The sequence below is a fragment of the Strix uralensis genome, chromosome 5 (genome assembly GCF_047716275.1).
Source record: "Strix uralensis isolate ZFMK-TIS-50842 chromosome 5, bStrUra1, whole genome shotgun sequence".
Lineage (NCBI taxonomy): Eukaryota > Metazoa > Chordata > Aves > Strigiformes > Strigidae > Strix > Strix uralensis.
Window position 1 is genome coordinate 35,471,622 of NC_133976.1, and position 27,339 is coordinate 35,498,960.

Sequence of the window (27,339 nt, forward strand, 5' to 3'; positions counted from 1 at the left end):
TATATTTGGCAAAGATCTTCAGTAATAATTATAATAAACAATATATGGTGGGCAGGGAAAAAGGAAATTTAATGACAAGAAATATTTATAGAGCCAAATCACTGGACTGCTTCTGCAAGATTGTTTTAAAGTGCAGAGTATCTTAAATATTTCCAAGAAATCACCTTGTCCAGTCTTTCTTATTAGCTGAAGAGTTAAGAATCTGGAGGGAGATGGTCTGAGGACAGTCATTCATAAAAATCAATACGTTGCAGAAATTTCAAAGTCCCGAGAAGATTCATCAAATGCTATGGTTGTTGAAATTGATTTGTTTAATCACAAAATATGCAACAATCAAAGACATGATAACATAAAGCAGAATGAAGGAAAGCTTTGCTTCATCCCCTGTAAAGGAGATGAAACATTAAAGCCAAAAAGCCAGAAGCCTCCTTAAGCAGGGTAAACATGTTGCTGGAATCAAGGAGACCTGAAAATCCTGAAGGCTATACTCATGCCCTCCACACTCATTTTCATGAACGTTTACCAGATCTGGGGTTGGGCGTGATTTCAACCTTGGAGGATAAAACTATAAAAACTTTGGAAGCCACAGGCCTTTAAAGAGTGTGTGCATCACCCATACCATGAAGTTATTAAAAATTTAGTAAGAAAACCTGCATCTCCCTCTCTGTTGGCCTAACTGTGCAAAACCTTATTGAATTTAATGTGTGCATTTGCCTTAGGAGAGAAGCTGTCCCCCTATCTATGATTCTTTTTTACACTGTAGTTTAAGGATTTGGCAGTAGGAAGTCTTAGACAGTGGTATAAGAAAGTTAATCTCTTATCACCAATGGTATCAGAATAAAATGCAGATTCCCCAGCTGAAGCCAGGGCTTGTCTTCTGGCCTTTATTAGTTTGTACTAGTCACTATAATTTCCATTACTTCCTCAAGGAAATTTTACAGTGAAAGACAGCTATTAAAATGTCAATCACATATTGGTCTTCCTAGAAATCTCCTCAGAGGCGAGTGGCAAAGAGGCAGAGAAAAGATGAGGATGCGCAAACTTGAGTTTTAAATTATAGCTCGGCCTCTACTGACAATAGACAATGAATTTTGCAAATTCAGAATTATATGGGAAAATATTACAGAGAAAGCCTTTTTCCTAGGACTCTTATGCCTGAATATTGTCCTGTCTGACTTCGTGTATGGCAGGTCAGAGAGTGGAAGATTATAGCTGCTCCTATTCCAAAGCCCTTGTAAGGCAAGGAGGAGACTACAGAGGTTAAGAAACCCAACCTAAGGAAGAGTAAATAAAGAAATGTTGTTCAAATTCTGCATACAAAATGTTAAGGGAAGATTTTCAAGTCCTTAGCAGATGTTGAGGCAAAGCTTACTAAAGGACTGCATGCACCTAAATCACTTCAGAAGACCTTCTTGAGAAAAACACTTTTGAAGAGTATGCACACTTTCTTTTTTTGAAGACAGATATTAACCTTATATTAACTCCTCCTTTGAGCCACTGTTTTGCTGATTAAGGATACCAATTAAACTCGGACACCAGAGTGAAAAGAGTAGGCGTATTTTACTAGTGATAACCAAATAATGTAACAGTAATACAGAAACATGCAGTAAGAAAAAAAGGCAGAATAGTGCACTTAAAGCAACAAACAGGAAAATACACGGTAATGCATCAAATCATTACTACACGAGAGAGAGAGAATAGTAATTAAGAGAAATACATCACCACTTGCATATATTATCATCATCATCCAGATCCGCAGTTGCTGGGGAGCCCCAGTTACAGCGAGGATTTGGAGAGCCTGTCCCGGCAAGTGGGAAATCCTACGCAGTGCGTCCATCCGTAGGTGAGGCTTCCAAAGTCTCTGTGAGCGGGTCCAGCCTTATATACTAGAGATCAACAAGCCAGAATAGCTGGCACCTTTGTTTTGAGCAGAAAATTTCTGGTTTCATTCTCCTGTTGGATTCCACCCAAAGCTTGGCCAGGGCTCGGGGGGGGAACCAAGGAAGTTTCTACCAAGGCCAAATACTTGGGTTCTCAGCCTTGAACAAGGCTGAGAAAGGAAAGTTGAATACATGCTCTCCTCACTACTGATTATATTTTGTCTTTCACTAGAGAGTTTACATATTTTATTAATGACTACATGCTAAGTTAGCAGCTTCAGCTTGGGGCCTGTTGTTCAGGCTGCAGTATTTCAATGCTTTAGCACTTTTTACACCAGCATAAGTGGGTTGTTATAACTTAGTACAATACCTACTAGCACAATGGTTATCAGTTATAAAATATACAGGATTTATCTATAGGTCAACTCTGGCTTGGGCCTGTTGTCCAAGCCTTGGCACTTCAGCCACTTCCATTTTACAATTATAAACTGTATAATAATATTGAATATATTTTCCATCCCTAAATTCAATATGACATGATATTTTAATATAATTAAACTTTGTGTATTTCCTTTTTTATTGTCCTTGTGGAACAGGTAATCAGACAGACAGGGAGAAGGTGAACCAAGCTGAACTGACAGGACAGGTCAGAAATCTCTGGTTTTATGCAAATGAGGTATGATGCACTGATGATGTTCTACAAAATTTTCCACAATAGACCAGCAGCTCTCATCCTGGCTTTTTCTCAGAATTTGCTTTATCACTGTTCTAAACAGGACACAGAATCAGTAGGTTGGTTTATGTTTGCTTCATGACAAGTCTTTTCATATGTAGGTTTTTAACTTTTTTCTGCTGTCCCATAAGTTCATGAACTTGTCTGTTTAAAGACTCTCACTGGAATGCTGAGAAACTTGATTGTTTTCTTTGGGGAACTATAGTGAAATGAGAGCCTGGGCTGTTTTCTAACACACAGCTTAACCATCAGGTTTTGCTCTGTAAATTACAATTTACTCTTGGAAGAAGACCTACTGACTTTGCATTCCAGCAAGCCAACATGAGCAAGAAATTAGTCATTTCATTTTCTGCAAGAATTATTTAGGACTGCAGAATGGTTTTTGCATTTGTGTTTCTATTCTGTTCTCACTATCCCTTTAAAATACATATTTTTGTGAGGCATAATTTCTCTTCTGGAGTTAGGCAATATCTAAATATCATGAAATGTTCTGATAGCAGAAAATAATCTGAATTTGTTTTTTTCCTTTTTTTACCTATGTACTTTTAAAACTAAGTTTTAATTCTTTTTTTTATTAGAGTGGTTCAAAATATCCCTGAAACTTAAAATACATATCTGAAAGGAATAAGCTGAATTTCAGAAACAAAACTTTCTATAAACTTTTAATAAAGTTTTTTGTTTTCTGTTTTTGATAAATAAGTCTTAAATATTTTGAACAAGAGCTGAGTTTTTAATTTGCTGCATTTCAAGAATTTCAAAAGTACAAACAAATTTTTAGTTACTTCTTAATTAAGACTAAGTCTGTTGTTTTGTTTTGGCTTAGTTGAAAGATTGGTGCCCCTGATAATGCAACATTGCCAGCCTAATCTGCGCAGTTATGACAGCTTCCAGATGAAGAATATCCACATTCATAAATCATTTAAAATTAAGAAACCAAATTAGCTGTCTCTCATGGTTATTTAAGGTAGGGTGGGATATATTGTCATATTACATTTCAGACTTAAATTTTGCATTGAGACAAATTTCTAATTGTGAATAAAAAATATATAAGAAACAAGTAATCAAACTTTTTATAAGTCATGGAGTTTGCAAGGAAGGAGAAATTAGTAAGGGATTCACTTAAGAGATCTTATGCAAACATGAGTAATCATTAATTAATGATTACTTTAAAAAGAATTTATTAATAAAGATGATACATGGAGAATGTAAAGCAGAACACTGTCTTCTTGATAGGAAGTGAGGAGTGGAGCATAAGTTACACAACACAAAGTGAAGACAATTTCCACTGGGATTTTCTGGCACAGTCTATTATTTTCTCTCTGTCCTGTCAGGCTGGTACTCTGGATTTTCTTTGTTCTTTTTGATGGACATGACTTGTGACAGAGGTATTGCTTTCCAGCTTTAATCTTCCTAACAATAAAAAGACAATTAGGGTCCTTTTTCTTTGGAGGTGTCATTAGACTATGCCCTTTTCAGAACTAGAGACTATCTATAGTATTTGCAAATCTTTCTAAAAAGTGCTTAATATTTTGTAGTTTTAGTTCTGATAATCCAATACTTTTAGTTTCCTCACTAATTAAAATCACACATACAAAGTACTAGGTTTCTTTTAGCATGGCAACAGGAAAGATTCTGGCAGGTCAAAGGAAGCAGCTGTTGAACCACATGTAGTCAATGGGCTGACCTTCTTTTGCTTCTACACACCCAGCAAAACCTTAAGAGATTTTATGTGCAATTTTTCAGACCACGTCCATAATTTGTTCTAAGCTAACATTTGACCCACTGGCTGAAGTATTTTCTTTCTCTCGACTGACGTCGATGTGCACCAAAAAAATTTAGCCATAATATTTTGCCAAAGAATTGTTTACCTTGAATCATGCCACTGAAAATTTTGCTTCAGAGTATCTGTAAAGACTTTTTAATATCATGACGCTGTGATATCATGACTCTCCAACTCTTTGCTTTTGTGAAATGAGACAGCAGAATTGCTCACTAGCCTGGATTATTACCCAAGACAGCCACAGTTTTTTAGGGCAAAAGTGCAAAATTCTGAGGTCAAACAGCTATTCTAACAACCCATTTAGTACCAGCTGTGAAAATTGTATTGACTTTGATTTTTTCCTGATCACTTCAGAGAAAAAAAAGTAATGCAGAACTAAAATTGTAGGGCACTTTTGAAACCATAGATGCAAACTGAACACTTTCAAAATTTCCCTATCTATCCGAACAAATATTCTAAACATCTTGTGAAATTGATCAGGTGTAGCTGGAGTGAAGATGCCTTATAAATGAAAATTAAAAACTCTTCCAAAAATAGTTTAGTAAGAGGAGTGAAGTTTTATACAGATTTGGTCAAATACTGAAAATTCTTTACCAGCAAAAATCACAGCATGATGAATCTTCTTTCTAATAATTGGGTGTAAAAATTAAAGTGGGCAATCTGAAAGACAAAAACAGAGAACTAAAGGTTTGCCTCTGGATTAATTTCTCAGCTAAGGTTGGGCACTTAATCAGTAAATTCAAGACATCCTGCAAAAAGTGCTGAGTAAGAGGTAAAAGGCAGAAGTGTACTTTGTTCTTGGGAGCTCATTGGAAATTTTAGTGTTAAAATACATGTGTGTTCGGGCACAAGTCCTAGGAATAAAACAGACAAGACTTGTGCTCATAGGCTTGGGGCAACTAAAAGGTCAGCCTTAACTACAAATACAGATATAGCCCAGATGACTAAAATGAACATGTTGAAACATTTGTAAAAGTACAGTAACAATACCTAATCTCCCCAGATATTTCAGTCCAAGAAGAGGCTTACAATGCACTCACTACAGATACACAAACACTTGTTTTCTTGTCTTTGAAATTTCTAAGGGTCATTTCTAAGTAATGAATATGATCCTTTCTTATGTTTCAGAGCCTGATATATATATATATATATATATAATTTAGACCACACAATTTTAAATAATGTGTTTTCCCTAATTCTGTGCTTTTTAGACAAATGCCTTGGTGTCCTCAACATCCATACTGAAAATAAATGCCATCCAGGTAAAGATCTTGCTTTGTATCTGTGGACTTCATTTTGAGCTGGAACTCTGAAACAATGTTTAAAGGGTAGGTATGACACAACTGGAAGGCATCTGTAAAACCAGAAATGAATTGACAGTCTTGTTGATACATGATGAGATCCAGCCTAATGACTTAGGTTCACACAAGAATTTTCCATGCATGGCCAGTTTTAGAAACCTTAGCTAACACAGAGGTTTCTTCTTGAAGTCTCACTGAAATAGGTATGGTTACTTAAGACTGTTCAGTGTGAGTAAAGGTATCAGAGTTTAAGCTCTGAGTTGGGAAAAAGGGGGTGTAGAAGGATAAAATAAATCTGTTGGAGAGAACTGTATTTGGTTCAGGAAGGGTGGTTAAAGTAAGAAAGGTTAAGAAGGGTTTTGTCTGTTAACTAAATTTAGGGTTTTCAAAAGCAGGGTTGCTAAAGAAAATATAGTTGGAGTCCACCTTCCTCTGCATTATTTTTGACAGTAAAACTTATGTGTTAGTAGATTTAGGTAATTTAGCCATGAATATTAGCTTTTCCATTCAAATTTAAAGAATAAGCTATTTCCATCAATTATTTTCAACTGCTCTTCTTCCACTTCCCTTCCAAGTAGCTTTTTTTCTACTGGTGTGCCAAAGAGACAAGTAGGAAAAAAAAAAGTCTGAATATTGTAAGAAAGCATGACTCACATGAGCTAAGAATTAGCATTTGAATTTTATTCTTGCTCACATGTTTGTTGAGAGTGAAGAGAGTAGATAACAGTCATTAAGGTTAAGCATTTTATATGTCATTCTAATGCAGATACTCCTCAAATCTGAGTAATAAGTCAGTCTATATATGCTTGCCTACTCTCTTATTTGAGCCTGATTAAGATGTAAGATGACTCAGGAATGATACTGGTTTCAGAGAATTCATATGATTTAAATACAAGGAGGTAGAACTTAGTTCATACAGTTGGGCAAGAAAGATGTTTCTGCACTGGTTCTAATAAAAATATGAATGTGGTGGTTTAGCCCCTGCTGGGGTCTGAGACCATGTGGCCGCTACCCCTCCCCCACAAAGGGAGTGAAATACAAAGCCCCAAGACTGAAATAAGGAAAGGTTTAATACAACAATGCAATAGCAACACAACGAACAACAACAATAACAATAACAGTAATAGTGATAGCAATGAACAGAGCAAAATAGCTACCAAATACAGCAGTGAGAGGAGCAGATGTACAAAACCCTGCGTGCACCGTGCTCCCGCGCCAGGAAATGTGACGTCCGCATGGTATCTGAATAACCCGGCTAGAGCTTCCCCCCCCACTGCTGGGGAAACTTAACCCTATCCTGGTTAAACCAGGACAATGAACTATGAGATCATATAGCTATATGCTGTACCCTGAAGAAGTTGACTTGTACCCTTAATTTTACTGGAAGCATCATCACACATTTTGAGGAGGAAATGGATGCAGAAGCTCACTGAGAGCCACTGCTCTGCTGTGTTCTTTCAGGCACTCCTGAATCAATAAAAAGAGATCATCTTGGACCTGCTTTGTCCTCTGCCGTGTTCCCCATTTGAAGGAGGGTAAGGTTGAGGACCACACAAGAGATTAGTACCCATGCAACCTTTGCACTGATCACCACAATGCCAGAACACTCAGAGTTGCTAGGAAAAGTGAACCACGTGCTAACAAAGTTTGTTCATTGGTGGTTCTAGCCTGCTGGGTCATTGGTCTAAGTTATAGAAACAATGATCTGTGCCGTCTTAATTCCCTCATAGCCTTAACATCTCATTATTAGTGTTAACCAGTCCCTTTGTGTTGGGGCACAAGCTCCCTGAATACCAGTTCTTACACCTGATATGTGTGATATTATTTTTTGCAGCACAAAATCTGTGCTGAATTTCAAGTCTAAAATCTTTTACCTTTTTACTCTGCACAGCTTTGATTTTCCCATGTGTAAAGCTACAGACTTTGTGTCACAAAAAAAGAGGTGATGATTTTCTGAAACATCCTTCGTACCTTTCATGTTCTGTGAATACTCCTTAGTTTCATCCAGAGGATCTGAAATTATATCATCCAGAAAATTTCTCTTTAAGTCTTGATTATTTTAAGTAGCCACCTTTGCAGGTGAGTTTTCAAGTTCCTGGCTTTTTGCTCAGCATCCTGGAAGCATGTGGTCTGAGCTGGAAAACATTGGCCATGGCACAGTGTTGGAACTGGTGCTGAAACTACATTATTTTGCTGTGTTCCTGGACTTTTGCTGAGCTCTTGGTTTTGTTTCTCTGTGACCTGTAAGATTTGTCTGTCATGGTGAGACTCCATATGATCTAGGTAAGATGCTGCCTCCTACCTGTCACCTTACTTATTTTATGTACATTGCCATGTGTGGTATTCTGCAGGCTTCAAGAGTAAATCCACTACAGGGCAACATTTACTGGATTTTGAAAGGAGTCTGACTAATGGCAAAGCCCTGTGAATAAACCTTTTTTAATGTCTCTTCTGTCCTTTTTATTAAGATTGCTGCCAAAGCTATCTCTCCTGTCCTGACAGTACTGATTAGATAGACTGAAGAAGTAAGATTTTGAACAACCACAGTGAAAACTCTTTGATAAGGAAGTCAAACAATGAAAAAGTGTTTGAATGAAAATGAAAAAGGAGAAAGTCAGCAAAAAAATTTCAAGATTCTGTAGCCTTCAGTTCTAGAAAAGGAGGAAATACTTAAGTTGACAGAAATATAAAAGGAGGGGAAATGACACATACCATTTTTGGTCCTGTTTTAATGAGCTTTTTGTGTTTTATGTTTTATCTAACTGTCCAACACATTAGGAATTCGCATGTGGCCGAAATGTGCTCTGATTCACTACATAGTGAATATTATTTTCCTGTTTTCAATAGTGATCTTTTAAATTTACAATTTAGGGGCAAACTATTTATTTTGGGTTTTTTTGGGGGTATTTTTGGGGGCAGGGTGGGTAGGGTTTGGTGACTGGATGACATGCCTGTAGTACCTACTCTTTCTTCTGTTATTATTTGCTATTTGCATTGTGGTGTCAGTGGTGTAGCACTGTAGCACTGTACGAAGCACAAAGCTCTTGAGGGATACCCATGGTAACTCACTGGCTAAAAGCAAAAATGGGTGTATTTTCTGGCTTTTTTGAGGTGAATTAGCATTTTCTATGTGAATTTCAGTTTGTCTGCAAAGCATTTGAAGAGATGATGAAAGACTAAGAGCAGAACCTTGTCCCCATATAATAGCCATATTCCAGTTCTTCTCCCTCAAATCTTTTTCATGTTGTATTGTGAGATGCATCTTGTAAACCTACAAGTGAAGAACAGGAAGAAAAATTAGGTCTAGGAGACACTCACTGCTTTTTGAAAGATCCAATCACATAAGCAATGTGTTGTCATCTGAGACTATGGTCTTGAGCCTAAATTCTCACTGAAGGGTCACAAAATTTCCAAAATAATGATGGTGCTTCTTTTGAAATGATGGATCAAACCACTGAAATGTGGTGGGAACAAGTAGATGAATAAACTTAACTCATGTTTTTTCCCGATCAGATTTTGATCCGTATCTTCTGGAAAAGATATATCACCTTTGTGTTTCTATGACACTTCTGATCTCATCCTGGATGTTGTACAGCAGCTTCTACTTGTACAGCAGCTTCTACTTCTTGCTTCTGCATGACTGAAATGTAAAACTTTATACTAAAAATGTGTGCCTTGCAATAGCTGCGTGGAACATTCTACTGAACTGTCAGCAGGAAATACAGAAGTTAACACAGTAGTAATCAAAGTAGTGCAAAGCACTGACTACAGTATGCATTTTAAGTGTAATCAGATTTTTCTCCCATTTACTGAGTGGAGCTTCCTGAGTATCTTGGGAAAATCCTCAGGCCTAAAAAGAATCTGCAGAAAAAAATGGGAACCGGAACAATTTCTCTCTTCAGACTAATTTCAACACATTAAACACACTTCCACTATGAGAGTGACTATTATATACCCCAAAGTTCAAATGACTGAGTTCTTTCATTCAAATGATGCTCTGTATCATGCTAAAATGATTACAGAGCTTGGTCACCACAAGTCACATCCTTCATAGGTGGCATGAATAACCACATTAAACAGGGATATTTTGTCTAGACTTATTAATCTCTTTCCAGCCTTCCCAACTTCTTAAAAATCTTATGAAACGCTTGATTTAATTTACTTAGACTAATTGCTGTCTCCAAAACAGTAAAAAATGTCTGTTATGGATAAAAGAGAACATACTAACTTTTCTCATGTTTTTTCCCCTTTTCCTACTATTTTTTTCTAGCTTCTTAATTGAACAAAATCCCTCATTTTGAATTCTGTTGTAATTCTTAACAAAAGGATCTGAAATATGCATTATTTTATTCCACGTGGGAAACAACTCTACCATTCCAATTTCAAAACTTACTCACCATTTCTATTATAACAGGAAAGCATATAATGCATTAACATGATTGTCTTTCATGTCTTGAAGAGTCCCTTATTCTTAAATCTGTGTCTGAATTAGCTTTGATATCAGGTCTTCTTTAATAATAAGACAATATAATAAAATATTTTTGCAATTAGTTGCTTGCAGTTGGGCATAGCGGCAGCCTGGAAATTGTGGTGTGTTTTTTCAGTCAAAAGTATTTCTGCTAGTCTGCCTGGTGGGGAACGAAGAAAGGCAACGTCTGTGGCTCTGGGCTGATCTGTGATGCAGATGAGAGCTTCTCCCAAGGCTCACCAACAGGCAGCCTGGGAGCCTGGAGATCTCCTGCTGCAGAGTCAGAAGTGGGGAAACTCCTTGCAGGCTGGAATTGCCAGAGCTTCATGCCTCAGTCTCACAGCAGGTAGACTGAGCATTCTGTCACATCTTGCTTTCTGCTTCCTTGGTGGCCAGGGGGTGAGCATTCCAAGGAGATATAATTCAGTAGAGCTAAGCCTGGTAGCCCACAAAGGTCTAATTAAGACTAGTGCCTGGAAGCTGGAGACAGGCAAATTAATGTTGGGATTATAGTGTCATAAAATCACAGGATAATTCAGACTGGTAGGGTCCTCAGGATGTCACTAATCCAACCTCCTACTCAAAGCAGCATCACCTCTGAGCTCAGACCAGGTTGCTCAGGGGTTTATCCAGTCAGGTCTTGAAAACCTGCAAGGATGGAGAGCACAACTGCCTTGGGCAACATGCTCCAATTCTGTCCTCGTTGGGAAAAATTTCTTGCTGTATACAGTAAGAACCTGAAATGGCAGACATGTATTTATATTGTTGATGACTATTGGGATTGATCTGCCATAGGAAGTGGTGGATTCCTCATCTATCGTTACCTTCATGACTGGATAGTTTTCTGGGAAACATGGCTTTTATCAAAGATATTTTCTGTATATCCAACAGTTCCTTGTGGCCTTAATTTAACAACTACATGAAGAGACACGCTATTACCTAGTTGGAGGAGCTTTTGCCAATATGAATGAGGTGCTTTTGACAATAAAGGAATTGTTATTTTTTCCAAATGTCTTAATTTAAATTGTTAAAATTATAGTAATGGAATTTACATGAAATGAAAACTCAGTTTGAGGAACAGTTCTTTTTCTAATCTTTCTATGTCTTTTGAACTTCAATACATCTGAGACATTCCTATGCCATCTAATAAACAAATGACTTAGAAAAGAGCAAGAATATTCTCAGAAGCATGTGAATAACCTAGTTTGTACTTGTGCAAAGCCATTAGAAAACCAGCTGCTTTAAAAAAACAAAGCCAAAAAAGCAGCAGACTGCTGTCTTTCATGTGATAGTAAAATATATGGTTTCCTGCCTGCAAAAAAAAAAAAAAAAAAAGAAAAAAGTGATGTTTCAAAAACTTTATTTACTGAGTGCTACACTTCACTCATACACTGGTTGTTAGGCAAGTGTTGCATGCTGAGCACCAGAACAGCAGCCCCTGGGGGGGGTCACACAGGGCCACAGAGGTGGTTTTTGGGCTCTTCTGATGTTTTTCTTCCCTGCTGCTACATTATAACATGCTGTAGGGTACATGGTCAGGGAAAGGGTCTATTGCTGGGACACATCATTGTTATAATGATGCATTTTAGGCAGTTTTGTACCCCTTGTTACCCTCAGGTTTCTAAGAGGTTCCATCTCAAAAGAGAAAATGCAGCAACATCAAGTAAATTCAACGTGGATGCTTACTAGTCCATTCTGTACCAAACCCCAAACCAGGAATGTAATGACATATGATGGACTGAACTCAGTTTCCCACTATACAGAGGTAGGCAGTGAAAATGTGCAAACTTTGGATAATCCAAACTAGAAATAGTTAATCTCTGTTTACCTTCTTTTACCTGGACTGCGCATCTTACTCAGCAGATCCAGGCCAATGTTGATTATTTATCTAAAGCTATTTATCTAATTCATTTGGCATATGCGTTCAAGACCTAAGGTATAACTGTGGTCTGATTTTCTGTAAGTGATGGTAGCATCCTGCTCTCACTTTTGGGTGCTAGGGATTTATACTCTCAGAGTTTGTCTAAGTGCAGATGCTGCCTAAATATACAATACAAAGAGATTTGACCTGAGTAAAAATTTATTTAAAAAAGGAATCTTGTGTAATGCCTGCACAATTATAAAAAGGCTTTGTCCAGAGAAAAAAAGAAAAAGAGAAGCTGGAATCTGAATCCTATCCAAGGATTGTCTTTGTAAAAGAGCTGAATGAGTCCTAGGGTGGAGATAAAAATACAGATAAAGAGAAAACAAATAATTGTTTGTGGTAGAATGGAGAGATAAGGATCCATTTAGCATGTGCTTGTGTGGGCAGCTACAACTTGGCAGCTGCGCTGGTGATGTTTCCAACACTGGGAGTCTACACAGAAGCTCTGTAGCCCTTCTTCCCATGGCCATATCTCTTTCTTTGCTGCCTCTGAGGCCCTAACGATTCCTGTCTACTTCTGTAGTCCATCAGGATATGTGTAATACTTGCCATATGGGGTGGCAACAATGACCACACACATAAACATGTGATTGGTAGCAAAAGTAGACAAAACTCGGAGAACTTTGGTTCCTAGCAAGGGCTGGGCTGTAAATAAGGCCCAGTATGAAACCTGAAAATGACTGTTTTAACTAATTTCTTAGTCAATGGTATCTAAGGACATTCAGAGTTGATACCTACTAATTTTTTGCTATGTTTTCTGATTTTCATTGTTCCTTTAATGAAGATCACCACAGTTATGATTTTACTCTGTTTAAAAAAATACTTTTTCTTTTATAAAAATGTAAAAAAAATCTTCAAAAATATAAAAAAAATTAATAATCTTTTTTCACTAACATTTTCAATGGTAAGTTTTGACTTTGTTGAAAAACTATGCTATTGAGAAAGGTACTAATATTAACTATCTAACTAGGCACACGAAAATTTAGTCTTTATTTTTAGTAAACATTGAAGATAATAGTTCTGAGTAAGAAATATCCTGGGGAAAAAAAATCACTTAAGTTTTGCTTTTTACAGATAGTTTTTGATAAATATGTTTTCCATATGAATTTCTCTTTGGAAGCCCTTCTACAGATGAGGCTACAGCTACATTGGTGTGAGCAGAGACAGTTGTGGGTTTGGCTTCCTGGTGCTCCAAGGCAACCAGGCAGCTTTGGCACTGAAACTGCAATGAGGTGCAAGACCAAGTTGAGAGCTCCGAGCTTACAGCTGGACAAGGAAATGACACAGAGTCGTCTGAGTGCGCTCTTGCTCAAATGCAAAGGGTCAGGTGTGTTTGCACATGGACAAGCTACCACCAAACAAAGTGGCGAGCCACCACAAGTGTATGAGGCTTGTGTGATATGTTAAAGAGGATGTCAGTAACTGTGTTTAAAAATCTACTGACAAACAAATAAGCATTTTTTTCCACAGGAAGCAAGAGTTTCCATGATCTATTTCAAAGCATCTATTTTAGTAGTGAAGTTCAGTATTTTGGCAACACAAGCAAATTTACCTGTTAGAAGGTTTGAAAAAATTTTTAAAGAATACTTTTACTGTGTCTTTTGTAGTCATATCAGATGGTGAATAGGTTTTGAAGATTAACCAGAGAGAGTAGTAATGCTGTATTTTAAATAAGGCTGTAAAATTTTAGAGCTCCCTGGTATGGCTTGAACAACTAGAACCTATAGGAAAAGGGTTTTAATCTTTTTGGCCAGAAGTAAAACACATCATTAGAGAAGATGAAGTTTGTATCCTTGTGGTTATTAAGTGGAATAATGACATTTATTTTATGATCTTGATGCAAATTTCCTAAGTGATAAACTGACTAGAAAGGCTTTTTATGTAAACAGCTTTAGGTGAAACTGTGGTGCTGTGGGACTCCTTCCACACTATTTTGAAGTATAAATAAAAACAAAAATTGATCACATAAAGGAACCAGCTCTTTATGTTAGAACTCCACTTACTCCAGGAAGTGTTTGGGGAGTTTAGAACATGATATTTTCTTGCTTTTAGAAAAGATGAAGGGAAAGACAAGAAAAGGCCTCATATGAACCTTATGTGAAGATTTATTATTATTAGCCAGGCTTATCTGAAATTAATTTTCCTGTTGTCCTGTCAAGCCCAGATTTATACCATGGTTGCCCTTTTCTAGCCTTGATGATATTTATGCATGATATTATATAAACCATGAAGTCCAAAGCTCTTTACAGTTACAATAAGACTTTTGTAGAAATGGAAAATAAAGGATATCACAATATCATGTCTCCAGCCCTGCAATGGATGTTGATGCAACAGTGTGTATCCTAAAGTATTGTATAGGAATTCTGCAAACATCATGGTCTTTTGAAGGCTTTCTGTGATGTAGCTTTGGGTGAAGATTTACCATTTTCATATAAAGATAGAAACTAAAGATAAACTGCTCTACCAAATTCTGTAAGAACATTAAATAGATAATTTGGGGCAGTCAAATGTCCTGTGGAAGCTCAGCAACACCACAGACTAGTTTGTATTTGCTTTGGAAGTTTCCAGATTTTAATCTAAGTGATGTGGATTCAAGTTTGTTCTTTTTCTGAGAAAGCATTCATGAGAAATGAAGGTACTTTATCTAGCTATCTTACCGAATCTTCAGCTGATTTGGGGTCTTTTTAACTTTTAAAAAGGATCTGATTAAGTACAGTGATGAGAAATACACAACATTGACCAAAACCCTTCCCTAAGATTCAGCCTTCTGGAAGTGCAAGAAGAGGTCCCCTACGGTTCACCATAGTGGATACCATTTCTTTAACAATGGAAGATTTGGGGAAGAAGTTACTTCTCATACTGGTTCTGCTCACAGCTGTGGATGACTCTGCTGCTCTTTTGCCCTAAACAATAGCTGACTTCGGGGCTACAGAGGCCTGGGGCTCTGGTTTCATAGACACAATGCTGATAAATTGAACAAAGACTACTCCAGTTTCAAAGACTTTTTTCCACAGAGGTGAGAAACCATCATCAACCTCATGAAGCCAGTCTCGTTACTGCCCATCCATGTGGGCAAGCCCAAACTAGGGCCCCAGAAGGGACTGTAACTTAAACACTTCGACTTGGTCTCTGTAGAAGTCTAACTCCTTCTGTTGTCTCTGGAAGGAGTTTCCTATGGAGCTAAAATTAACCTCAGAGAACATCCTTGTACCTATCCAGTCTGGTGGAGAAAACAGTCAGTTTGCAGAAATGTAGGATATAAGAACTGCTCCAGATGGAAGCTGTCATTCCATGTCCCAGGCGTACCACAGATTGGGAAATCCCCTCAGCTTTTCACTCCTGTACCATGTAGTCATCACAGCACAGAACATTCCTTTTTGTCTCAGAAAGTGAAGAATATGAGATCCTTTCCATCTCAAGGAGTGTGACAGCACAGGAGGAATGAGAACTGCCAGCCTTCAAGTGTTGAGCTCATCATAAGTTTGTAGCAGAAGACTATGAGTTTGTGACTTATTAATAACAAAAATATTTTGAAAAGCTGGTGAATAACCTGAGATTTTGTATTGGATTAAAAGTTTTCTCACACTCCAGGAGTAGGTGGGTTCCTGAAGTTTCTGGAAATTAGGACATTCAGCATGGGATTCACGTTAATTAACTCTGGATGCCCATGATGAAGATGACTGTAAGTGAGCTACTCATCTAGATTCCTTTTATAGTCATTAAAACATGAATAAGTACTTCTAGGATGCAACTATTCTAATCTTAGCATAGAGGTTCAATATAGGAGAGTCAAGTTGTCCTCCAGAAGTGCCCAGCTCTTCCCAGTAAGTATAACATGAATTTAGACACCTAACTTCAAGGTCTGATATTAGGTAATCTAATTTTCATTCAGAAGTTATCAGGTTCTCTTTTAACTGCAGCATACCTTGCTATGGGAGATGGAGATGCTACTCCCTTCATTACCATATTTCTGCCACTTTGAAAGATGCTAGGCATCAAATGGAGAAAATAGGAATGATTTATAATGCAAACTCATCCAGGAAGCCTTCACATTACAGCGTAAAAAATAGATGAAACATATTACTGAAAGAGGGAAATATAATTAAAGTATCTGTTCAATTGAAGAAAAAGTTGATGATATGCCAAGAATGAATCAGTGGAGAAACAAAAATTAGTAGAGAAGGAATACTATCACTACTGAAATTTGTTCATTGCAATTGATGTTTGTATTCATGGAACAAGTGACTGTGTGACAGAAGTCCTTTGGTTGTGCTGAGAAATGAAACAGGTAAGTGACCAGGTGCATCACTTTGCACAATTCCTTTATCCTAGTTTTCAGAGGAAACCCCAATTACGTGGGCAGAGGCCCATCCTCCCTCCCTTGGCAGCATTTGAACCTGTATACTCAGCTCTGGGTGCCTGGACTGGGCCAGCCGGGCTTGAAGCAGAACCATGTTACACACCTAGAGTAAGAGTCTTCACAAATGTGTGCAATTGTAAAAGAAAGATAAACAGCAACCAAACGATGCTGGTATTAACATTATGGAGAAACTCCCTTTTTACTTTGACACAGCTATCACAGGGGTATGGTAGCACTTGGAAGTCCTGCCAGGACCCCAACCCAGAGGTCTGCAGCAGACTAACCTGCTGCCCCAAGAGCATTTTGGTCTGAAGACAAAAGTAGGCTGGGGGAAAGGAAGACGTATGTCCATTTAGCTGGTAGGAAACTGAGGACAAGATAAAAGAGAATATCCCCAGAGCTTGGTGACCCGAGTGACCAAGGGTTATTCCACTCTCAGCAGCTTACAGGACTATTTCAGCTGATATCTCTTCCTCTTACTCACAGATCAGCATCAGGATCATAATTTTAAGAATTCTGAATGAAAAGTAGGCAAAACTGAATGAAATTTTATTTCTTATAATTTTATTTTTAATAAAAATAACTTTTCTCATGTCTTATCCACTCAGCTTGTTCTGAGGTCTTATTCTTTTCTCAGAACTGCACTCATGAAATTTTTACTAGTACTTGAACTAAGCTAAGTTACAGTGGTACTTTTACCACATCGTAGACTACAGTTATATGGAATGAACTTAATCAGATTAAATGAGCAAGGGAAGAATCCATGGTGCCAGACCACCTCTCATGAACTTTTGTGTATTTGTGCATGTAATCTCTTCACTGGATTTTTATGAGGAATGTTTGCATGTTTATCCAGATTGTTTTCTGCTGTAGTCATGGCCCCTGTTTTCTCTGTATGTGTCTAGAGCTCTGTTGTACACTATATACAGTTCTGTGCTTGGAAAACACAGAGACAAACAAACCCTATGGAAAATAACAATATACAGAACATATCATGTGACAAACTGTTACATTAGTACTTGGGTCATTACTATCTGACAAAACTGCTCTGTGAATAGCTGCATTTTTCATTCTTCATTCATTACACAGGGAAAGAATGACTGAAAATGCTGCTAGAGGGGTTGGATTCCCTCCATCCAGTGAGGCTATTGTTTGCAAACCTTACCAGGCACAGCGCAGGGTAGCACTCGACCAAAGCAAGGCACTTGTAGGATTTATGCAAGAACGTGGAATTTTCCACTGACCAAAACAGGTTCGCAATCCTTCAGAGGCATACTTTGGTAGGGGACCATAAAAATAACATTGTGATGGGTTGAGTAACATTCAACTAAAGGTTAATGTAATTACCAGGAAAAACCCTCTGCTAATTACAGATTGTCCTGTCTTTTAAAGCTGTTATAATCACATTGCTTTCAGAAATACAGCTGAAGCTCAGTTAATGTAGTCTGTGTATGTGGCAGCTTGAGTCAGCTCAAGTGGTCTCTGAAAATATGTAAATCAATGATTTTACTGCCTCAGAGGTAAGAGATGGGAGCCTGGCAGGCCCTAAGGTGCTTCTGTTACTGAAAAGAAAGGGACAGGAGCAAAACAGAGGGCTGAGAACAGGTGCAAAATGGAGAGCAGATTGCTCCAACCACTGTTTCTGCTGACTGGAGGTGGAGGTGGACCACAGCACTGTCTCCCTAACCTTTACCCATAGCCCTGTGTACCCCCAGCCCTCTCAGCTTTCCAGAGCTTGGGCTTAAGTAAAATAGTGGAAGTTGCCCTCCACAGCCTTTTATGCCTGCCTAATTCAATGCTTTAGGTACTTATTAAACACCATAGAGGGCCTAGTTCATAAAAAAGCATTTATTCTGCAGTGTAAGACATAGTATCTATGAATTAAGAAATACACAGGCTAAGCATAAAAAATGCATCACAAGCAAATGATGTGGCTTACTTCTGAGCAGTTTCCTTGCAGTCCAACACTGCAATACATTAAAAAAAAAGGTGCATACCCAAAAAATTGTGTACATGTCTATTGCTTTTCCCTTAATCCTTCAGATGTGAATAAAAAGAACACAGAAATAAGCACTTCCAAAACTAATAGTAATAATATTAACAACAATAATACAGTATTTTATAATTTTGCTGTTATGAAGAGAGTCATAGGGCAATTTCTGAATGCTGGGGGTAGGACTTTTTCATCCAAGACAAACAGGAAGCCTGCTCAAACCCCGTCCTGCAAAAGGAGTTCTTGATTGGATGTGTGTTTGATGACAGCCTAAAACCAGCACTGTACAAAAGCCTCGACATGCTGAGACGTGGGCACTGGGGTTCCTGCAGGAGCTTGTAACTAAAATAAGAATTGGGGATTAACTGCTGTGTCTGTGAACTGGTGTCAGGCAGAGAGCCCAAAAGGGATTTGTTCATAGCTGTAGACCCGAGAGAGCTCAGGAAGCATTTGGGCCTGCTGGTTATGGAAAACACAGTCTGGGAGCTGTGACAAGAGGAATGCTCTCTGGGTTTTGGCTCTCATTGGTGCGTAGGAAAGCAAAGCTTTTCTGTCCATACTTTGCAGATCCTCACTTGTGTCCAAGGAAATACCTGATTTCATCATCATCTCCAGATATAAACCTAATGCAAGGGACTAAATATATATGAACAAGTCAAGTGACTTGTTTCTTTCCCAGCATACACATCTGTTTGGTCCTTGAGTCACTATGTGGTTGCATTTTGGCTTGAGTAAGCACATTCTTTCCTCCCAATTTTCCATACATTTTAGTAGGGTTATAGAACATTCTGCATTTCTAGTGCTTATTCTGTAACTTAGAGATTTTCTGAGCTGGAAAACCAACTTAGCAATTATACCCTTAGCTAACTTCATTTTAGCAATGGGGGAAATGACTGGGAGCACTTGGGAGACTTTTTGGTTCCTTTTCCCTCTCTTTAGTGGACTTTTTCTAATTTCTCTGCCCTTGCAGATCTCCCTAGGAAAGCAGCCGCAGCAGCAGCAGCTTTAATGGCAGCACCAGCGAAACCTGTCATGCTTGTCCCCATAGCTGCCCCTGTTCCCAAAGGCATGTGGGGCAGCTGCTGCTCCGGCCCTGCCATGCCATGGTCCTGGCCAGAGGTACAGAGAAGACATCTTTCTGGATTCGTTGTAAAAACTCCTTTGCAAGGATAAAAAGGCCAATTTAAATGACTCTCCAGCAGCTTTGATTACAAGTGGTCGCTGGTGTATGGTGGAGAGGAAATGAAATGTAAAATAAAGGCTTTTCCCTTTGTAGCTTCCTCACAGTTTCCCTGCTCCTAGGGCTGTTAGATTGGAAATAAATGTTTGTACATTCATAATGTTATCTGAAGGATGAAAGTTTATTCTGGCTGAGTGCTGTGCTGACTGCTAGAAGATCTTTGTGCTTATATTAATTTTGAGGCATCTACAAAATGTATACACTGGAAAGAGCCTGACTACACTCCTTGAGCGCTTCCACACATCTCAGTCTGGTGTTGCAGTCCTTCTTCAAGGGCTTTGTCATAGTCTTGTTCAAACTCCCCCACTTATTTCCAGATGAAGCCACTACAGTGTTGTCTGACATTCAGCTCTGCTCAGCCCCAGGCGAGGGAGCTGTAGGCCCGCAGCTGTGGGTAAGCAAAAGGGAAGGCAAAGGCCATGTGAAATATTTTGTGATTTCAACAAGATCCATATTGTCCAGCCTTAAAACATCACAAATTAATTTGAAACATGAAAGTTGAAGTATTCTTTGGTCTCTATCAGCATGCACCACATCAAGCCTCTGTTTATTTGCATACAGATAGCTGGCATTTTTTACAATATGCCTAATCAGAGATTTCTGTGATAGGAAGTCTGACATGTATCACACTGCTAGTTTGCCATCTAGTGGTATACAAAAAAATAATTTTACATCATATTTCATAATTTCAGTGGAAAGATATCTCCAGAACACAAGCACAAGCTATTTTTTCTGATAGCTAATTTTAGTAATCTATTTGCAGAAGACAGTTCATTACCCTCTGCTCAGTGATCATTAATTCCTAGACTTTACACTTGGTTCTCCAGGAGCAGAAGTTAACTCAGGGTATGGACAACTTTGGGACTCCACGGGAGAACTGCTGTATAGGTTCAGTTGCTGCTCACCTTAGGCCTCAACTGCTTTCAGTGTTACCCTGGTCTTTTGTGAGGCTATGAGAACAAAAATATCTATTTTTATACAAGTATCGGGGAATCTCAGAAAGTGAAACCTGAATGGCACTTCAGAGGGAATTATCTATATGACAATGGGCCTTCAGTGAGCAGGGACATCAAGGGAGGATCAATGAAACCTCAAGAGCTCCTGTCAGATGTTTGTTCAGTCTGTTTCACAAAACTTCCTGGTTCTCATGACTTCACAAACCTCTTTGGGCAGCACAGGTGGGCTGACAGGGTTGTGGCAGTTGCCCTGAAACACACTTATCTGTAGACTGCTGGAGGCAACACTGAAAAGGGAAAATACTACTTCCCTGCAAACCCAGGAGTGATGCTGAGGGACAGCTCATCACCTCCCCACTGAGCTGCTGTGGGACAGGAACCTCAGCCCAGCCAAGGGCTTCAACTGATCAGTCTGAAGAAGGTTAAACTGCCCAGGGAGGAAGGCTGGGTTGGGGCATAACTGGCAGTTACAGGAATTGAGAAAGTGATGAAAAAGCATTTCAGGAGTGACACTTGTATGTAATGTCTGTTTTTTGTTTTGCTCTAGCATGAGTATAGCTAAGACTATTTTTCCCTTGTATAATAACTCCCATGCTCTTTATTCCTTTAAATATGATAGGCACATGGATTATTGCTACAGATAGTAATCACTTGGGTACTATTTACTGGTTGTTGGAAAGAGTTGAACTACTGTCACACGGAGCTGAGTGCCAGTGCGGCCAGCCAGTCACTGTCTGAAGCTTTTGTCATCAGTGAATTTAAAGTCCCTGGAGTTTCAGTAGCTATGCTGGCAGCATGCTCAACCACACAGGCCACTAAGGACTTCAAGCACTTTTGATCAGCCAGTCATTTCTGATTTAAATAAAGAAGGAACAGATGACAAGAAAGAAGAAAAGAACCCTGCTTTCAGAAAATTTGGCTTTGAGAAAAGTCTGAGATGTGAAACTCCACAAGGAAAGGAAAACTGAGGAGAAGTACTTGTTTTATCTCTTTGTACCCCAAAGGGCAAACAACTGTTTTGATCAGCCGCAGAACTTCATTTTCTCACCCTGACTGCAGCAGTAGCTGGAACAGGAGATTGGCTTCACAAATAGTAGAACTGAGCCTGTGAATGGAAAGGGATACTAAATACCTGTGATCTGTTGTATGAACCTGATCTGTTGTATCATGTATTTGCTAAGGAACAGGATGGAAAAGAGAGAAGCTGAAAAAGCCGTTTGGGAAAGAGGCACTGTAATGTGATGGGGAAAATTTCAGTTTTGTGTCAAACTCAGTTCATATGGGCAGTTCATTTACTCTGCAGGTTTTTATGCAAAATGGATTGCCTAGCTAGTTTTAGTGTGTTTTGAAAAGGGGCAATTAAATGGTAGTGATAAGGGTCTGGACAAAAAGTGACAGTGTCAATAGCAGAATGAGGATAATTTCTGAGGAGCCTGAACTACCCTTAAGGACAAGAATCTTTCAGAAATATTGTTGACAGTTTAAATTTGTTTGATAGTAATATAGACAAAGTAGATACAACTTTTGTTGATGTGTACTATAGTATACTTAGTTGCAGAGCTGACAGCACTGGCTTGCAGACCTTGCATTAACACCTTCAGTATTTTTCAGTCCAATTTCTTGGGTACTGGAAAGTTCCTCCAGGGAAAAATGCCAAGATAAGTACACTGCACAAAATATTATACAGGGGAAAAACAAAAACATTTCAACACAGGCATGATTTCTTCCTGGAAGGAGTAGAAGGAACGTGGTTATGGATGGAAAATAAAGTCTTTGCTTGTGACACTGACATAACACCATCAGAAATATCTTAAATTACAAGAGACAGTGCTTAATAAGACAATAAGCTGTGTTAAAATCTAAGGTAGATCCTTTTGGCAAGATCCTGACAGAGCACATCTAGAAGAGCTGGTGACAGCAAATGCAACTGCTGTATGTGGCATAAATATCCCTCCCAACAAATGGGAATCAATATATTGGCCTCCTTATATAGTAGATATGTAGAAATGTGTATGCAGTGATATTCCAGGAAGTCACCAAACTCTTTATTAAAATGAGAATGGGTCAACAGCATTTTCCTTTTTGTTTCCCTTGGAGACATGTGGGCTCGTATCGCTCAGCCCTGGAGTAGGGACATGGAAATCTGTCCCTCCAGCTCTGCTCTGAAAGCTCCATTTAGCAAGGTATTACTTGAATTTAGAAATAGCAGCAGACAGATTGATAAAACGGGATGGGGTCCTACCCTCTCAAATTCAGAAAATGTGTGAATAGTCCCTCTTCACAGACTGACTTGAACTTGCTGTCTTGGATTTGTTTCAATTTCAAGCCAGTTGAGAGGAAGGCTTAGAGGTTTTCTTAGAAATTCAAATAATCATGTTTAATTTTGGCATTGAACTGTTAGTAATGGCCTGCTATACTCTTTGTAAAATGCTTCTGAGATTTGCAAATCATAAGACACTCACAGAGGATGGAAATTTAAAGGTAACAGTGAAAGTCTGGTCTTTGCAAATTTTATTTGAGTTGTATTCCACCTGATAGACAATAGTTGTATGAAAATAAGAAAAAGAAAATATTTCCTTTGAGCCATATAATTTATTTTTGTACATTTTTAGATTATTGCTTACGTTGAAATTTGTTAAATTTTAAAGATGTTTCCAGTATATGGCTAAGCTGACCTATCAATACTGACATTTCAAAATCAGTCATATAGAAAAAGCTATATTCATTATTTTCAAACACCCTTTTTTCCAAAATAGTGCAAATAATTGCAACATATTAAATAACCAAGGTACATTTGTTTTAGCTAGAAAGTATCTGTAAAACAGAAAAGGATTTCAATGTTTAAGGTCTACATGTGTTTATTAGCTTTTATTTGATATGTTGAATAGTTACTGTTAAAAGGCTTCCTTTACTATTGCTCCTTTGAATTATATTTCTCCATTTTGCCATTAGCATTCTTCATTTGCTTCTGAAAAATCTGCTGTGCTGCACAGTAATTGTTGGATAACATATATTTTGCAGAGTAATGAATGAACCTTTATCTAGCCCTGGATAATGAAGATGTCTCAGACAGCTGTCCATGCCACTGAAACTGCAGAAGATGGAAGAACAAGGCATGTTATGGTTCCAAGGTATCTGCATTCAGTTTGATAGGTGAGAGCTCAGTGTCCCCAGAAGTTATTGTGGTAACAGCCATGGTTTGGTGAAGTCAAAAGAGTGAAACAGAACTGCAGTACCAATTACCTGCAGGGACAGATATACAACCACAGCTAGAGTCAGGGATCACCTTTGTGGTACTAAATACCTGTTGGTTGATTTAGTAATGGAGTGAACCTACATGGGCTGGGCTGTCCTGCATTACACACAAGGAGAAAACAAAGCTACCACTAACTACAACAGCAACCAAACCTACCATCATTTTCAGTTTATCAGGGTGCAGAGGCAAAAATTTAAATGGAGAGTAAGGTAGAAAATTATATAACCTCTGAAGTCTGTACAGTACAAAACTTAAAAGACTAAATGTATTCAGTATGAAGCTAGTGTATGCCATCATCTTCTTACATTCTTTCTCATCTTGCAGCAGCAAAACAGAGTACATCAGATCTGGAAGATCTTTCCAAGCTGCTTGCATTACTCCATGAGCTGACTGAATACAAGTCACATACTGTAAGTTTTGACAGAACACATCCCCTACCAACTGCTTATGTTGTGACACCAAAACTCTGGAATCATTACGAAAATATTGACTACATCTTTATCTCTCTTACAGAGGGAGAAAAGCAGAAGGACAGAAAGCAAAGAAGTTATATGGTCTGATACATCCTTGAGCTGTGTCTTCTAACCTTAGCTCAGAGCTAAGTACAGTTATTGGCAGGAGAAAAAAGATGTAATCACACAGATGGTCAGAGTCACCTGTCTGAAGGGAGAAATGGTGGAAGAGCCTTGGAAATCCTCCACTAATTTTGTCAGATTTTCCCATTATATTCGGTTGCTTTAGGTAGTTTGGAAATCTGTGTTACTCTTCCCAAGAAGACCAGACCCTTTTACCCCTGGGCCACAAACATGAGAACACACCCAGCTTAAATTGTTGGCCTTGTCTCCAAGAGGCTTTTATGTTGATTAAACCCAAAACAAATTTGTGCTCTTCATTCTGCTATAGCTTGGTTTCTTTCAGATCTCACCATAAAATTTTTAGAGAGTTCACATACTTCTACAGCACTCTGCACTGAAGCTCAGTTAGAAATTGCAACTGCTGAGTCAAAGAAATAAGATGGAGCAGTAGCCTATTACATCATTTATTTCTTAGCCTCACAACAAATTGGTCCCAAGAGATGCTGTTTCCACTTCTTCCAGTGAGGAATTATTTTATAATCAACAAAGAGTTCATTACCAAGAAGTTTTCCCTGACATTTGGCCAAATAATTATTTGTGACTTTTTTCTATCTTAACATAATCATATCAGTCTGAGTGCCCTCAAATCACCCTGTAATGTTAATAGGAAAGCTCTGAGTCAGGAAACGGTTTTGAAAGGAAAAAGTAGATTAGACTGTCTCATTAATTACAAGGAGCGAACTGGTGATTAAGGTCCTTGTTTTGCCAAAGCTTAAGCACCTGTGAGAAAGCAAGAGAACTATTTATGTAGTTCAGCTGCTTTCTTTTCTTTTCTTTCTTTTTTTTTTTAAACATATTACCTCTAAAAGCATCTGATTACTGACACAAAAAATACTGCCTGCTTTGTTGTACTTACACTTTAATTTGGGAGTTGCACAGTTTAGTAATTTCCCAAAATATTAGTTGTAATACAGCATAGTCTCCATCTGTTCTGAAATAAGCAACATGGATTCTAATACCCTCCCATCTGTATGTTATTTTTAGTCACACATTCAAGTTTGTAATCTCTCTGTTCCAGTCTACATTCTGGGCACAAAACATAAAACTTGTTGTTTGATCAAAAACTTTAAATTATGCTTGTGTGTGCATGTGTCTGTGTTTCAAGTTTTTTTCTTAACTCTGGGGAAATGATTTAAAACCTATGTGCCTGCGATAAGACATTTTCTATTTCTCTTAAATCTTCAAAAGCTTCTATTCTTGAATTGTCAGTCATATATTTCCTAGACAACTGTCAGGAATATACCATAAGATGGAGAAATGAGAGGAAAGAGAAAGCTGAGCTGAAACACCACTGGGCAAGGTATATTGGTAAGTACTTTTTAAACACAGAACAAGTTATTTTCTTTTCACCTTACCATGCTTGTGGCTTATTTATGAGGGTTTGGAAGACAAGCTTAGGTCTTAGAGTGATTGACAGATGACCAAAGGGAGAAAAAAACATCCCAGGTGAGGCTCTTAGTTGTGTTTTTGTGGAAGCGGTGAAGAATAAGGGAACAGTAAACCAAATTAGTTAACTTTCACTGTGTAAAGAAAATGCAACCACAGGAGAAACACAGCTGGCATTCACAGTTCTTAAGTGTTTGCATTGCCCCACACTCATTTTGGTGAAACTATTTCCATGCTGAGAACAACCACCTATTTAAGAAACAGTGGCAAATGCATATTCCAACAAGAGAGATATTAATGTAGCAGTTGAGAAGTCCAGGCCAGATTCCAGCTCCAGGACTGCTTTAAGGAAGATGAAAGGTCCTTGTCCCCTGTATTCAAAATTCACCACGTAAATCCAGTGTATCAGCTGTATTGTTCATGTGCAAATGACCCGATGTTGAAAGTGATACAGACATGTTTCTCAGGGAATGTGACTGGGCTTCTCAATTCCTGGGTGCAGGTGTGCTTGCTGGATTTACCTGGCATCACAGGGAGGAAATATGTATGCATGGACAAAGAAGTGATACAGAGGTTCCTGGTCTGGATGACTAGGGGATAAGGCCTCCTATGGAGGACAAAGACACACAGATTTGTTGTAGCTACTGCCTCTGTTCAGTGCAGTGGATACATAAGTACCAGGAGGCTGGGCTTTGAGGACCTGAGCTGTTAGCCTTTCAACACTCTGCAAAAGGTATTTTGGTGGTTGTGGACAAGGTAGTCTTTGTGCTTCAGGTTCCCATCTCCTTATTTTAGACAGGCAATATGAAGATATGCACTCAGGATTACCTTGCACTTATGTGAAGACCTCAGTCCTGAAGATGTAGGGGTCATCATTCCCTATTAGAAGATCCCAGCATGGACATCTCCACCAGAATTCTGGCCCTCGTGCCAGCTCGTGACACATCCCTTATAGGAAGAAACATGACATTGGGTAATGAAGAAAAAATTTCCCAGTAAGGTAGCTGTTCTTTCCACACAAATTAGCAGTTGCTTTATGTCCTGAGACATAAGCCCTTCTATCCATTTATTAACAACCTTTCACAAGTATCTTGGAAAGTTCTCATTACCAGAACCATTATGTAATCCTTTCCCTGCCTCCTGCCCCAATCTGCTAAGGCAGCTATGGTCCTTTGTCAAAGAATTCTAGCACTAAATAATGCATAAATAAATAAAAATATTTCTCTTTGTCCATTGTAAATTGTACTGGAGTTCCACTGGAGTTCCCCAAGTCTTTATATTATAAATAAGAGCAAACAGGAAAGTCTGGTTCTCTTTTTGTCTGACTTGCTCATTTTTAACGCCTGTTAAATTCTTTCTAAAGAAAAGTCTCACAGTTGCTTCATTTTACCCTCCCACAGAGGTCTTTTTCATCTTTGATTCCTCTT

The 27,339-nt window shown here is 38.4% G+C and overlaps 1 long non-coding RNA gene across 1 annotated transcript; it reads left to right on the plus strand.

The window, feature by feature from the left end:
• Positions 1-2,830: 2,830 nt before the first annotated feature.
• On the plus strand, positions 2,831-27,040 carry LOC141944218 (uncharacterized). Its single transcript, XR_012629195.1, has 6 exons — positions 2,831-3,577; positions 5,605-5,721; positions 23,657-23,766; positions 24,216-24,301; positions 24,405-25,834; positions 26,708-27,040. It is a non-coding gene; the product is annotated as an uncharacterized LOC141944218 (long non-coding RNA).
• The last annotated feature ends 299 nt before the right edge of the window (positions 27,041-27,339 follow it).